This window comes from Leucopleurus acutus (genome assembly GCF_964270905.1).
Source record: "Leucopleurus acutus genome assembly, chromosome: 5".
Lineage (NCBI taxonomy): Eukaryota > Metazoa > Chordata > Mammalia > Artiodactyla > Delphinidae > Leucopleurus > Leucopleurus acutus.
The window spans coordinates 89,767,886-89,782,156 of record NC_139147.1 but is presented as its reverse complement, the minus strand read 5'-3'; the positions used below and the strand labels follow the sequence as shown (position 1 = coordinate 89,782,156).

Sequence of the window (14,271 nt, the reverse complement as noted above, 5' to 3'; positions counted from 1 at the left end):
GCCACAACAGTGAGAGGCCCGCGTACCACAAAAAAAAAAAAAAAAAGAGTTAAAAAATGTTTTCAAATGCTGCGAGCAGATTTAAAAATTTCAAGCCCAAGTGACAGAAGAACGGCAACAAAGACACACAAAAGACCCACCACTACCTACACCAACTATGGAACTTGGTATTGTTTCCCTTAGCGTTAAAATCCAACCTAGGGCTTTCCTGGTGGCGCAGTGGTTAAGAATCTGCCTGCCAATGCTGGGGACACGGGTTCGAGCCCTGGTCCGGGAAGATCCCACATGCCGCAGAGCAACTAAGCCCGTGAGCCACAACTACTGAGCCAGCGTGCCACAACTACTGAAGCCCACGTGCCTAGAGCCCATGCTCCGCAACAAGACAAGCCACTACGACGAGAAGCCCACGCAGCGCAACGAAGAGTTAGCCCCCCTCTCCACAACTAGAGAAAGCCCACGCACAACAACGAAGACCCAATGCAGCCAAAAATAAATAAAATTTTTAAAATAAAATGAAATAAAACCCAACCTAATTCTTCAAGTAAGCCTTAAATCACAACTTCAGGAGTAAATAAATTATGCCAAGCTTATTTCGACTATTTTGCCCAAAAATTCAGGAAATAAAACTGCCAAATACTTTCTATGACATTATGCCCCTACTTAAAAAACAAGCAAATAAAATGTAATACAAAGAAACAAACTTCAAATCCAAACCCATTATCATCCTCAACAACTTACATTTTCATGATGCTTGTTTGTCAGCTACTGTTCTCAGCAACTTACACATACAATTTTTTCATTATAGTTTGATTTACAGCCTTGTGCTAATAATTTCTGCTGTAGAGCAAGTGACTTAGTTATACACATATATACATTCTTTTTTAATATATGTATCTTTTTCCATTATGGTTTACCCCCAGGGGATTATCTATAGTTCCCTGTGCTATACATTAGGACCTTGCTGTTTACCCATTCTAAATGTAATAGTTTGCATCTACCAACTCCAAAGTCCCAGTCCATCCCTCTCCCTCTCCCACACCACCTTGGCAACCACAAGTCTATTCTCTATGCCTGTGAGTCTCTTTCTGTTTTGTAGATAGGTTCACTTGTACTGCATTTCAGATTCCACATATAAGTGATATCATATGGTACTTGTCTTTTTCTTTCTGACTTACTTCACTTAGTATGATAATCTCCAGCTGCATCACACATACAACTCTCTTAATCCTCTCAACTCTTTGAAGTTGACCGTCCCATTACACAGAGGAGAAAACTGAGACATAGCGGAGTTACTCCCCCAAGGTGACATAATTAGTAAGGGATGGTGCCTGAATTTGAAGCTGGGCAGTTCATCTTGAGAGCCCCTGATAGAATCAGTATGCTGCACAAACAGACTTTTATGATTTTTCTTACACAAGTTTTCAGAAATACGTGAGATACTCTTATTTGCTTTTCCTTCTTAATTAATTGTAGGTATGGAACCACATTTCCTATTTCTGCTGGCAGTGTGTGGAGAGGCTACGTCACCGCTGTGAATCTAAAGGTAGGAAATACAGCAGTTGACAAGAAGATGGCATCTTATTAAACAGATCTAGAGAGTTAAGCCAATGGTATTTGAGCCCTATGAATTTCATTTATCCATGCAATCACTTGACCCAGTTAGTAGAGATCCCAGTTCGCAAGTACAGAATTATAAACTTGATTGGGAACACTAGTTTTTGCAAGGGTATCTAAAGACTGATGAAACAGCTGAAACTCTGGCACAGCTACAGTCATCTAGAAAGAACATGGACTAGAGTTCAGACAGACCGAGGTTTAAATCCTAGTGCATCATTTGATCCTTTTGTGGCCTTGAACAAGTGAATTAACTTATCTTGACCTTGCTGTTTTATCATCCACAAAAAGAGCCCAACACTACCCACCTCAGTATTAGCCTGGGATATAAATGACATAGAAAGCACCTCACACCTTTCTTATAGTATAGCCCAAGCTGAGTCCCTTTCCTTGGACTCTTGCAAACAGGGCAGTTAACTGTACTCTTAGGGAGTCCAATCCCAGAGGAGGTAAACAGCAAACCTCTCCAGCATAAGCTCTCTCACACAGGCTTTTTTTTTAATTCAAGTATCTACTGGTGATAGAGCAGGAGATCCCACCATGGGGTCTCCAAACCAAACTATACTCTTACCAATTCTTTACTACTCAGCCCTGGGGTCCTAGCCCTTCTGTACTATGGGGATGTATAATGTCTCAATGTTAGCTGCTTTCTCTTTTTGCACGTCAATGACTTATACTATAAACACCATTTGAAATGAGTCAAATTCCATGTACTAGAAAAATACAAAGTCCCAAACAGTGCCAATATTTCTGCCACTCTCTCTCCCCGACTTACTACTATGCACATTCTTCTCAATTCTTTTTATACAAATAACACAGAAAATGAACAAACCCAACAAATTATTTCTTCATCAAAATGTGTCAAATCAGAAATTCTTTGTAGTAATAACTGCTGTAGTATATTGGAGAAGAACTCCTTTATTAGCTACTCATTTGACAAGGTCGTACTTATATTTCATTGTTATATATGAACAGATGTATTCATTCAACAGGTTGTCATTTAAAAAGTCCATTAGTCACATCTCTTTTTATCAGTAACCCCTATGTTTATAGTAAGCTCCTGCCCTTTCTGCATATTAGCTTGAAACTCTCCCAGTACAAAGGAAGCAGTTACTTCTCGTTCTCTTGATAGGCATGTATCATGGTAATCATGATAAATCTTATGGTGTGAACACAGGTAACAAAGATTCCTAAACACGCCTAAAAACGTATTAAAATATTTGCCTCTTTGAAGCAACCAGTGAAAAACTACAACCTTCACAAAGGGCCATTCCATTTACCACGGGTATCTCCCATATTAATAACCAAAGCTGGTACACGTTGAAATAAAAACATCTTATAAACTGATGGTGAGCTCTGCAACAATTTTTATGCCATTAACAAGTACCTTAATTAAGTTCCTTAACAGTAAGAAAAACTTTCTCCACGTACATATTGTTTTCATCCCCCATACAGTTTAGTATTTTGCCCTCTAGGTCTGATTCTAACAACTCAAGTGACAAAAAGTAGTAGTTACTTATGGACTTAATGGTTGTGATTACATATATCACATGGTGCATAACAGGACTGGGAGAAAAAATTCATATTCCAAAGAAGCAGGAAAACCTCGATTTAAGAGCAAAAAGTATAAACACGAATCACTCGCCTAACCACTTTCAGGCATATTTTCTTTCTGCTGTTCCTCCTCCACAGGTAAACGCTAACTATTTCTAGAACGCGCTCAAGGATAATTCCCGAGGCTTGCTTGCCATGAATTCCCATGATACAACTCAGCACACACGCTGTTTTCATGGAGACAAAGGTGCCCTATTTCCCTAGACTACAAACTTATTAAAATGGTGAGAACATACAGTTCCAGGAAGTCAAGATTACTAAAATACACCAATGCAGCATGGGTCTTATTTAACAAAAAATGAAAATAAACCACACTGGGAAAACCAAAAAGTCACTCACTCTATCTTCAACGTGTAACCAGGATATTTATTACAATTTTTTTTAAGGTAAGTAGATGAAAACACCACCAGGGCCTTATATTATCCAACCTGATAAAGGAGTCTTTAGGGAAAAAAAGGGGGGGAAAGAGAAACGATTACTTAATTATATGGGGGAGGAAGAATCAAACCATTCAGACTAAAAATAACCCACATTTCACCCACCAAATTTTATTAACAAGCTTATTGAGATCAGCATAAGGGTCTTGTTTAGAAAACAAGAAAGCCAAAAGTCAACTTCCCTCTGTCAACTATAATCACATAAGTACTAAAACTCTTCACCTTGGTGCCCACAGAGTCCACGGTTTTAAGTAAACTCCAGACACTGAGGAAAAAACCTAGTTTTTAACTAGGTTCCAACACTTTTGTCATTTGTAATCACCCAATTATTTCCGAGAATATTATTAGATAACCTAACAATGGGAGCGTCTTTTAAGAGCCATTACAACCCAAATTTTACATGAAACACACCATTTTCACAACCTAAATTTATCTTCGCTTGCCACTGCAAAGTGCTGCCTGTTCCAGCAAATTAGGAACTTCCAAAAATACTGAACACGCTAACACACGCATGTCTTCCCTCGAGCTGCCATTTCAGATTAATATTTCACTTATAAAAGTCTGCTTCAGTTCAAAAAATGACATCGGTTGCAAAGAGGAAGTTACCGATAAACCACTCTCACAACGTGGCCTTTACACTGTCAGAAAATAATGTGACTCTGAGCCACCCAAAACTTACCAGGAAGCTGGCAATAACTTTGCCAATTCTACACTTCTGAACCCAACTTCAAAGAGGCTCTATCAAATACCTCCTCAAGACGATAAAAAGCACTAAGTTACAAATAAACACGTCCCGGAGCGCGGCCGCGCGCCCCTCCCCCGCCCGCGCCCGCGCCCCCGCCCCCGCCCGGGACGCGCGGCCCCAACAGCCGCCCGCAGCCCCCAGCACGCCGGCCAGGGTCGCCGCGCCGGGCCCGGGGCCGCGCCGCGGGAGGGGAGCGGATTTCCATTGCTGCCTGAGGTTTAACAAAATAACGTGCACCGAAGAGATCCCTCTCCCCTGCTAAAAATAGGCTATAAAGGAGTCGGCCTCATGATGGCTCCTTGATTCAATTTGCTGCAAATTCTTTCCTGAAAGCCTCCCGCACATACATACATACACACACACACACACACACACACACACACACACACACAAAATGGGGGTGTAAATGCACGAAGGGTGGAAGGGGGGAGAAGGCCGAGGTGCACATTTTCGGGGACAACATAATAAGGGTGAGGATCCCCCGGGACCAGGAAAGGGTAGGGGGTGGGCAGGCACGTGAGCATTTCAAAGAAGCCTGAGAGCAAAAAGGGGGGATGGGGCACCCTAAATGCCTTCCCTCCCCTCCCCTCCCCCGCCAAACCCCCAGCTCCCCGAAGGGCCAAGTTGAAAAATGCATGTTCCACTTGCGCCCATCCCCCCCGGCGGCCCGGCGCCCCCCGGCCGCCTCCGCCCGCGCCCCCCGCCCGGGCCCGCGGCCGCCCCCACCCCGGGGTCCGGCCCCCGGCGCTTACCTGGAAACCGTGGCCTCCGACGCCGCTCCCCCCTCCCGGGAATGGAGACACAAGGAAATTCCCCTCCTCGCCGCCGCCGCCACCTCCAACCACCCCCAAAATAACCCCTCCGGGGGGTGAGAGGCAATTATAACCCCGGCGAGCGGAGGGCGCGGGGGATGGGCGCCGGGCGGGCGGGGGCGGGGAGCGCGGCGCGGGTCCCCAGGTGGCGAGCGGAGGTGCTCCCGCCGCGGGGGGAGGGGCGGGGGCGCACGCGGCCGGCGGCGGGGGGAGGCGGCGCGCGGGGGAAGGGCGCGAGCGGGGAGAGGAATTGAGGCAGAAGGTAAAAGCTGTTACTAAGGGAAAGAGCCAAACGGTTCGGAGCAGCCAACGGCTCAGACACTCAACACTGGGGAGAGAGGAATGGGGACCAGCCAGGCACAAATGAGCTCGCGAGGCCCGCGGCGGCGGCGGCGGCGGCGGCCGCGCAGCAAAACAAACCCAAGCGGCCTGCGCCGGGCGGGCGGGCGGGTGCGCGGGGGAGGGGCCGGCGGGGGAGGGGCGCCGCGGACGCGGGGAGGAGGCGGCGGCGGCGGCGCGGCGGGGGGGGGGGTTACTGCCGGCCCGGATCCTCTCCCTCCCGCCCGCCCGCCGCGGCGGCGCTGGGGGCTGGGTGGGCGCGGCGCAGGCTTTTAAAAAGAAAGACAGACCCGCAGGCGCTCCGAGGTGTCGCCCGGCCGCCCCGCCCCCACCGCCGTGCGCGGCCGGGTGCGGGGCATCCTGGGTGTTGGCTGCGCGGCCCCGGGCCCGGTGGGGGCGGGAAGGCTTGTGCTGCCTCGGGTGGGGAAACGCCGGTTAGCTTTTCTGGGTAGGCCGGCGGGGCTCCCGCGTGTTCGGGGACGGCCTGGCTCCGCGGGCACCCGGGCTGCGCGGCGCGGCCTGTGGGCCACACGCACGCGGTGAGCATGTGAGGGGAGCGCGGTGCAGGCATCATATGGACGTTTGTTTGTGAAAAGATCTGCACGCACCTTTGTGTGCGTAAATACATATGTTTCTCAGAAGCGTACCTGGAAAGGTGCTTTATCTGTAATAAGCGATATTCAAAGTGTAATCCAGAACACGGGATCTGTGGAGAAAACACACTAACACAAGAAAAGGGTTTTGATACTAAACACAAAGCTGTAATTGAAGTGTTTATGCCCAAATGTACTGTGAATTAAACATATGGTGGTATTTATCGTCTGGTGGGTCTGTTTGAAAGGTTTGGTCGATCAGTTCGCGTTTCACAAAAATAAAATAATGTAACTAAATGTTTACTAAACATATATACCTCAACGGCAGCAAAGACAGTAGAAGTATATCCACTTTGTATACTTCTTGCATGTGTGTAGCACATCAAGGCGGTTTATAGAGTACAACTTAGATGAGTGATAATGTGACAATATGATGAGTGCAGCCGGTTGTTTTTAAAAAGGGAGGTACCTCACAGTTTTTGAAACAAATGTGTTCATCCAAGGTCCTCAAAAAGCAGGTCTTGGAGCCTACTCGGACCTTTGTATAAGCCTAGGGTAAAGAAAGCAGCTTACCCTTTTAAGATTTGGCCTCAGAGAAACCTTTTTGTTGTTATTTTCAGTTATTGCTGTCCTCAAAGTAAAATAACAATTTTTGCAGCCATTTTAGGTAAGGGGTTCTGCTTTCTTACTTTCGTACTTTCATAACAATATTTGGAAATTGGTGTAGTCATTATTTTGAAGCAATAGCCTTTTCCCCTCAATATCAGAGACCTAAATTTTCACACCAAAAAAAAAGTTCATTAGAAGTAACTTTTACACGTCTGGACTCCGGGTGGCCTAATAAGCTCAGTGATGAGACAGGTGCTTTTTTTGGCCAAGGTCAAAGGCTCTTGCCCCTGATGAGCTCTTGGAGGGGGGTGGGGAGGAGCAGCTGAAGGCCTTTCCAGACCTTTGGGGGAGGGGAGGGGCAGGAAAACCATCAGAGGAAAGGGAGTGAGATTGGAAACTCCCTCTGAACCACCAGAAAGAGAGTTCAAAGCATCTCGGTGGTTTGTCCTTAGAGCTATTTTCATATATGAAAGAGGGAATGTTAGATTAAACAATGTCACCTGATGGGAATTCAGATAACTGCAGGTTTCCAAAACACTTGTGTTGAGTGTACAGGGAAACAGCACAAAGAGAGCTAGTTTTGCATTTCAGTAAGATTCTAAAGCTTAGGCTTATTTACTGGAGAACTAGTACCTTTGCAAAGATGCTTTCCAGAAGCACTGAGAATATATCTTTCTTCTTTTATTTTTCAATATTTTTAGTGACATACGTATGAATGTCACTAAACATAATCCTCTCTTCAATTAGTAAGCTATCTCAGTACAGCTAGGGTTCGTTATCTGAGCCACCCAATGAAACACATCTACTGGCCTAGCGTTATGAAGTTTCATTGTGCCACCACTGTGCGTGGGTCCCGTCCAGGCAGCAGCTACTATAAAATCAAACCACTCATCCAGTGAATGACGACTTCCCAACTACACCGTTTCTTAATAGGGTCATCTCCAAACCTGGGACCCCAGACTTATCTTCCTTCAAAATGACCTCATTCCCTCCCTCAGTTTCATGGGGTCCCGGGCTTCTAGCCTGAAATTCTTATACCCTACACCAAGCTCCCTCCTTTCCTAACAGAAATTCCTAAATCGTTATTATCACAATGATAATAATAATCGATGCATTTGTTTACAAGGTATTTCTGTGCATAATTGACTTCGTTTGAATATCATAATAAAAGTCACCTAAGGGGACCTGTGCCATAAGCTTGTTCCAGTAAAGTGAACTTCCTCTGCTATGTTCACTGAAGACAGACTTGAAGCACCCTTCGGACAAAAACAGTACCAAATGTGGAAAAGCCTTGATTCTCTCAGCGAAGGGGTTTTAAAGGAGGCCATATTTTGATCACTTGGATTTCTATACTCCAGAACCTATCTGATAGGACATTGTGGCTTCAACATGAAATACTCAGATAAAAGAGCCACCATACAAAGGTCACATGTATTGTTACTCCACCCACTAGTCATTCCAACACATCCAGCATACCAGATCAGAGGCCTCACCAAAATGCAAGCAATAATTAGGCACAAGAGCGAGGTAACAACCAATTTCCAGTACTTTGTCCTAATCTAAAAGCCGTCCTTATGTTTTGAATATAAATGTTAATATGTTTCTAGAAAGGAGAAATTACTGTTACTAAGAAATTTTAAAGCAAAGAGGCACATTATGAAGAAAGTTCTCTTGAACTTTCTAGCTAACTTCTCAAGGAAGAGAAACTTCTTACCAGTAACTGTTACCAGAAGTTACATGTGTATTATAAAATGACTAAACAAATCTTGACTTGTTTTATTTCAGTAATATTACACCCAGGTTATGTGGTATGGCAAGATAGCCTATACCTTTGCAAATTTTATCACTCAGGAAATAGAACACTTTAAAATTAAGGTGGTTTAATCCCAGACCTCAGGATCTCATTACTATATTTTTAAAGTCACCGTGATGTTTTAAGTTGTATATATTAGCTGATCTATGTAATTAAAATATTCAAAACAAACTTAATAGCATGAAAATGGTATTTGATACCAAAAATATTATCTTGGCACTGTAACTCTTTTTCGTATTGTTACTCACCCATGAAATCAGTGGCTTTATGTCTGCAGCATTTACCCCCAAGCGTCTTGCTAGCACCCTGTGACATGTTTCTGTTTCATTTTGACTCCGTTTGTGCAATTCTTTGTCTGTGGTTCTTCCAGCTATCAGCTTTTGCCACCCACACTGATACACATCTCAGCCACACATCTCAAGATCTCAGCACACAAGCTCCTTTTCTCCATCTGTGCTTAGCATGCGATGTGTGACCTTTCCTCATCAGCGTGAACCTTGTCACAGTTTTCCATGACTCTGTGACCCGATTTCATTACAACAATGAACTTTACTTGGGAGTCTTCATTTAAATTACAAAAGCAACACACAACCATCTTGCAAGTATTTATGCCTCTCAGATAATGGAAATAGCAGGTTGTATCCTGCCTTTGTGATTAGTCAGAATAGAAAACCAGCCACACACAGAGCATACTGCTGTACCAATCACTTACTTATACTGACCAGCCATGGTCTTCCTCAGGCAGTGCTCAAGGCCTCACATTATGTTGATGGTTTTGCTGTTCATTCATTCAACAAACTTTTCCTGAATGCTTAGCATACCAGGCACTGTTCAAGAAGCTTTTTACAGTAAACCAAACATAGTCCCTACTCGCACGGAATTTATGGTCTAGTCCAGTCAGGTGGGGGTTAGGAGGACAGACAGACTTTCAAAAAATATGTCTGCATTAGGCTATCATTTGACTTCTGTAACAAAGGCAATATTAAAAAATGGCTTAAACAAAATAAAAGCTTATTCTCTAACATGGCCATTCAAATGTAAGCATTCCAGAACGGAGAAGGTATCAAGGACCCAGATTGTTCTACTAGCTCAACAAGTTATCTCCTACCTAGTGGTCTAAGGTGGCTTTTCTAGCTCCCGCAATCACATTCAAATTCCAGCCACTGGGCCAGAAAGAAGGAGAGATAGAGGACTTATGTCTTCTCTTTCAGGACTCGTCCTGGCAGTTGTTCTTATCACTTCTACTCGTACTTAACTGGCCAGAACTTGGGCATATGACCATACCTAGCTGCTAGTAAGTCAGGTAAATGACAGGTAGCAGGCTTAAGTAAAATAAGGTGGGGAGAGGGTTGGGAGCGTGCGGGCGGGGAGAGGGTTGGGAGCGTGCGTTAGTTTAGATGGGGCTTTTAGAAGAGGCTGCTCAGTTAAGGTGACCTGTGAGCAGGAAACAAAATGAAGTTGGGGGATGAGTGGCAAATAGAAGAAGGCAGAGGGAATGTCAGATACACAAGAACAGAGGCCAAAGCAAGCGTGCTGTATTCGAGGAATAAAAATGATGCCAGTTGACAGGCACAAAGTCAGCCAAGGCGTGGCGGGAGAGGGAGCCAGGGACCACATGTGAAGGCCTTTTTCTTTTCATGAGGTGGAAAGCCATTGAAAGGTTTCGAGTGGAGAAGTGACTTGACGCGACTTCTGTTTTACTATGCAGAGTGTTAAGTGCAATCGTGCAACAGTGGAAAGGGGACAACCAGTTAGGGGCTAGTGCAGAAATCCCAGTGAGAGGTTGGCAGCATGGAGGATGGTGGCAAGAGCTGGTTAAAAGAAGCTAAACTCTGTGTACAAGGATCAGGAAATATATTTGTGGCATGCGAGAGAAACACAAGACTCAAAGATGATTCTGAGATTTTAGACCAAGCAAGTAGAAGAATGGACTGTCCATTTATCAAGATGGGAGAGTCTGGGAGAGGAGAAAGTTTATGAGGGAAAAATCAAGAGTTTTGTTTTAGAGTTTGATGTGACAATCAGACATCCCCGTGAAGATGTCAAATACGGAGCCAGATATGCCTATCTGATGTTCAGAGGAGGTATCAGAGCTGAAAATATAACGTTGGGACTCATCAGTTAAGTAAGGATATTTGAAATCACAGTTCTGGATACAAGTGGCTAGAGAGTGAGTCTAGGTAAAGAAGAGTTCTCTATTACCTTCAGCTGTCTCCTGCCCCAAATGTCTCCCCTGCTCTTGATGGGCTCAGAAGCCTAAACATATTTTATCACGGGTGGATATAAGGTGACATTCTGTCTGTGCAAGGACATTGATGGAAAGAAACCATAGGTCATATTAATGGCTACCAGTTATTGAAGCTTATTGCTTGTTACCAAGCACTTTTATCTTTGCTGTCCCTAATTTTCTCGAAAACCTGTAGAGGTAAATAATACTGTTATCTCAGTTTGATTCATGAGGAAACTAAAGTAACAAGACCAAATAGCTTATCTATGTTCACGTGGCAAATGGCAAAACAAGAATTTGCACTCAAGGCTGTCTGAGAGCCTTGTCTGCCTTTCCACTGAGTGCAACTAAGCAGGTCAAGTCAAGAAAGTGCAAGTGTTTGTTGCTGCAAAGTCCTTCCATGAACAGAGGAGAGAAATGCAAAGTGGAAAAAAGGAGAAACTGCTTCAGGGGAGGAACCACATCTTAATCTCGTTTATATGACCCACATCTGCTAGATCAGAATCTCAAAAAATGCTTATTGAATGCGGTGGTTATAATAAACCAGCTGTATTCAGTCACTTGCACTCTGAGCTATTAGTGCATCTACACAAGGAAGAAATGATTACACGAGGAAGACCTTTGCCCCACTCACTCCCTACCTCTCACCACCTCCAGTGCTCCCACGTGGCAGTTTGGGTGTGGCGTGTTCTCGAAGACAGGTTTTGTGGGCAAAGAAGGCAACATGTTGTAATTCAGTTTTATTTATTACAAATTTGAAAACCTAGTTTTCCTTTAAGCTTTCAAGCTCCATATCTAAGTCTCTCTTTTAAGTGAATGCTTACAATCTGGTTAAATTCCTTTGAAGTATTAAACTTCATTTATACATTTAATGTACTCAATCTTCTTTTTAAAATACTTCATTGGACTGCCCTGGTGGCGCAGTGGTTAAGAATCCACCTGCCAATGCAGGGGACATGGATTCGATCCCTGGTCCGGGAAGATCCTACATGCCGCGGAGCAACTAAGCCCGTGCACCACAAGTATGGAGCCTGCGCTCTAGAGCCCGCGAGCCACAACAAGAGAAGCCACCACAATGAGAAGCCCGCGCACTGCAACAAAGAGTAGCCCCCGTTTGCGGTACCTAGAGAAAGCCGGCGCGCGGCAACAAAGACCCAATGCAGACAAAAAATACAAATAAATAAAATAAAATAAATGATAAAATACTTCATTGCTCAACAAACAAAAGAATCACAAGTAATGCTCATAAATATGATAAACTAATTATAAAATATGATGAATCTTAAGTTCTTTTGAATATAACAAAAACACAGATTTAATAAAATTCTCATATCTTTTCACTGGAAATCACAAATCGAAATCAATTACAGAGCTCACATAGATGGTTTAAATTGGCATCACAAGGACAACCTGTCAGGCATCCTAAAACGTCAAATTGTCTTAAACATTACAAATGTTTAAAACATCAAATACAAATATGCACAAGTTATTTCTAAGCATAGAATAAAAAATTCAGTAGACTTAAAAAGTTTAAGTACATAAGCTTTAAGTAAGTATTGATATACTTATCTCTTTATTTAACTTTATGCTTTACTGAGGCTAAAAGAAACATGCTTTAAATAAAAAAATTCTACTGGCCCAGGTGAGTTAGGGTAAGTGGCTAATTGTCCTGAGAGGTCTGGCTGGAGATGCAGACATCGGAGTAGCATTTCTCACAGCTGATAAGACATACTGAACCCTCCTTAATGCCGCCAATGGGAACCCCAAATTCTTGCCTTCAGGTGGGTAGTGGTCTTGCTACCGTTCCTGCTCACAGATTCTGGCTGAACCTACTTCTTCCAAGTGATTCGTATTTGTACCCCTACTGCTAGATTGCTGACACACATAGCGGAATTCAACCAATTTATAAACTATTTCATTTTATTCTGAATTGTTTGTATTTTATTCTTCTCTGATGGGACTACAATTCTTACAGAAATTAACTGTGCACATTCTCATGTCTGTGGCTGGCTCTGCAGTTCTGAACACACACACACGCCCTTATTATGGCCACTGGAAAGTGAGCAGACTTCACTTTATAAGAATACGCCAAATGCCCTTATGTTAAGATTTCTTAAATTGTGTTCCACTCATCATGGGCACATAGCCTGCACTTTGGGGAGTAAAAGGTTCAACATTAAAGAAGGCTGGGAAATCTCACATGTTAAATCCACCTTCTAGAGATTTGCAATATTCGTTAGCATGTTAAAGACTGAGAAACCTTGCAGTATGAAAATCTCATAAACCCTTTGAACCCCCTTTTTAAAGACATACCTTTCAAAATCTTGCAAAGCTAGCATTCTGTGGAACGCATTTGGTAGATTGTGTTCAAATTTGGTTAAATGTCTTTATTTTAGTTCTTGATCTTCTATTTTTCTACTTTTTGGAGATCAAAGCTTAGCTATACAACTAAATGGGCTTCCTAATACTTGCCTTCCCCTAAACTTATCCCACCCAGCCACAGACAGAACTGAATAGTCACAGCCCTTCCCCACAGGGGAAAGTGCTCTCCCAGGGGCAAAGGGCGAGAGAAATTATGTGTCCCGTGGCAAGTCCCCTCCAATAAGAGAGGGGAAGTCACTGAGCACCTGTGCTCACTTACTTCCGACACTCTTGAAAGTCACTGTCCTTTGCAGAGACTCAGAGAACTCCTCATGGGGCACAGGACCTCCCTCCCTTTCTACAGCTTTTGATGTGATCTTCCTTGAGCAACACAAAGGAAAGACTGTGTATGCCAGTACCCAGGTTATCATTGAATCAAATAAAATGAACTTGATTTTAGACACATTTAGTGATAGGTATAACAACCACGGGGCTAGTGTAGAGGTCAGAGGAACTGGGTTCTAGATGCAGCTCTATCCGAGTTGTGTGTCATCTTAGACAAAGCAACAAGCAGCTCAGAAACTCAGCTTCCTCATGAATAAAGTAGGGAGCACATTAACAAGATTGCTCCGAAGTGGCCAGTTCTGCATGGCCACACCACATCATCCTGCTAACTGGCAGGCTCACAGCCCATCTCCATCACTCGGTCAACGTCTGTGGGTGACTACCACGTGCCAGCTATTTCACAGGGCTGTCCCATGCCTCTAATGAAATAATGTTTGTGAAAGTAGATCACAACCTCCTTTCAAAAGCAAGGTATTTTTAGTCATTATTCTGCATAATAAAAGGTATAAAGAATAAGAGCTATGGGAAGCCTCTTAAACACATTTCACCTGTTTGGAAGTCTTGCCTCCCCCCACCCCCCACCCCCCGGGGGTGGCCTGACTAACTTTGAGAGCAGAAGTCACTTTGAGCTACAGCCAGAGGAAGTAGAGACCTGGGCCAAGACCAGCTCATGACACAGCTAACCTCAGAACATCAAATAGTAGTAAGAGCGAGCATGTTATTGAGTACTTACCATGTGTTAGGCCTTTTGTTCAAAACCAT

At 43.9% G+C, this 14,271-nt stretch overlaps 1 protein-coding gene across 3 annotated transcripts in view; it reads right to left on the bottom strand.

Annotated features, from left to right (window-relative positions):
• TBL1XR1 (TBL1X/Y related 1) overlaps positions 1 to 5,301 on the bottom strand; it is a 186,776-nt gene extending 181,475 nt beyond the window's left edge. For 2 of the 3 annotated variants that reach the window (XM_082839045.1, XM_082839047.1), the window contains exon 1: positions 5,163 to 5,301. The gene's annotated coding sequence lies outside the window, so the exon portion shown is untranslated. Of the gene's footprint in view, positions 1 to 4,344; positions 4,377 to 5,162 lie in introns of those variants that run through there. The other variant, XM_082839046.1, reaches the window with a different exon arrangement.
• Between the last annotated feature and the right edge of the window lie 8,970 nt (positions 5,302 to 14,271).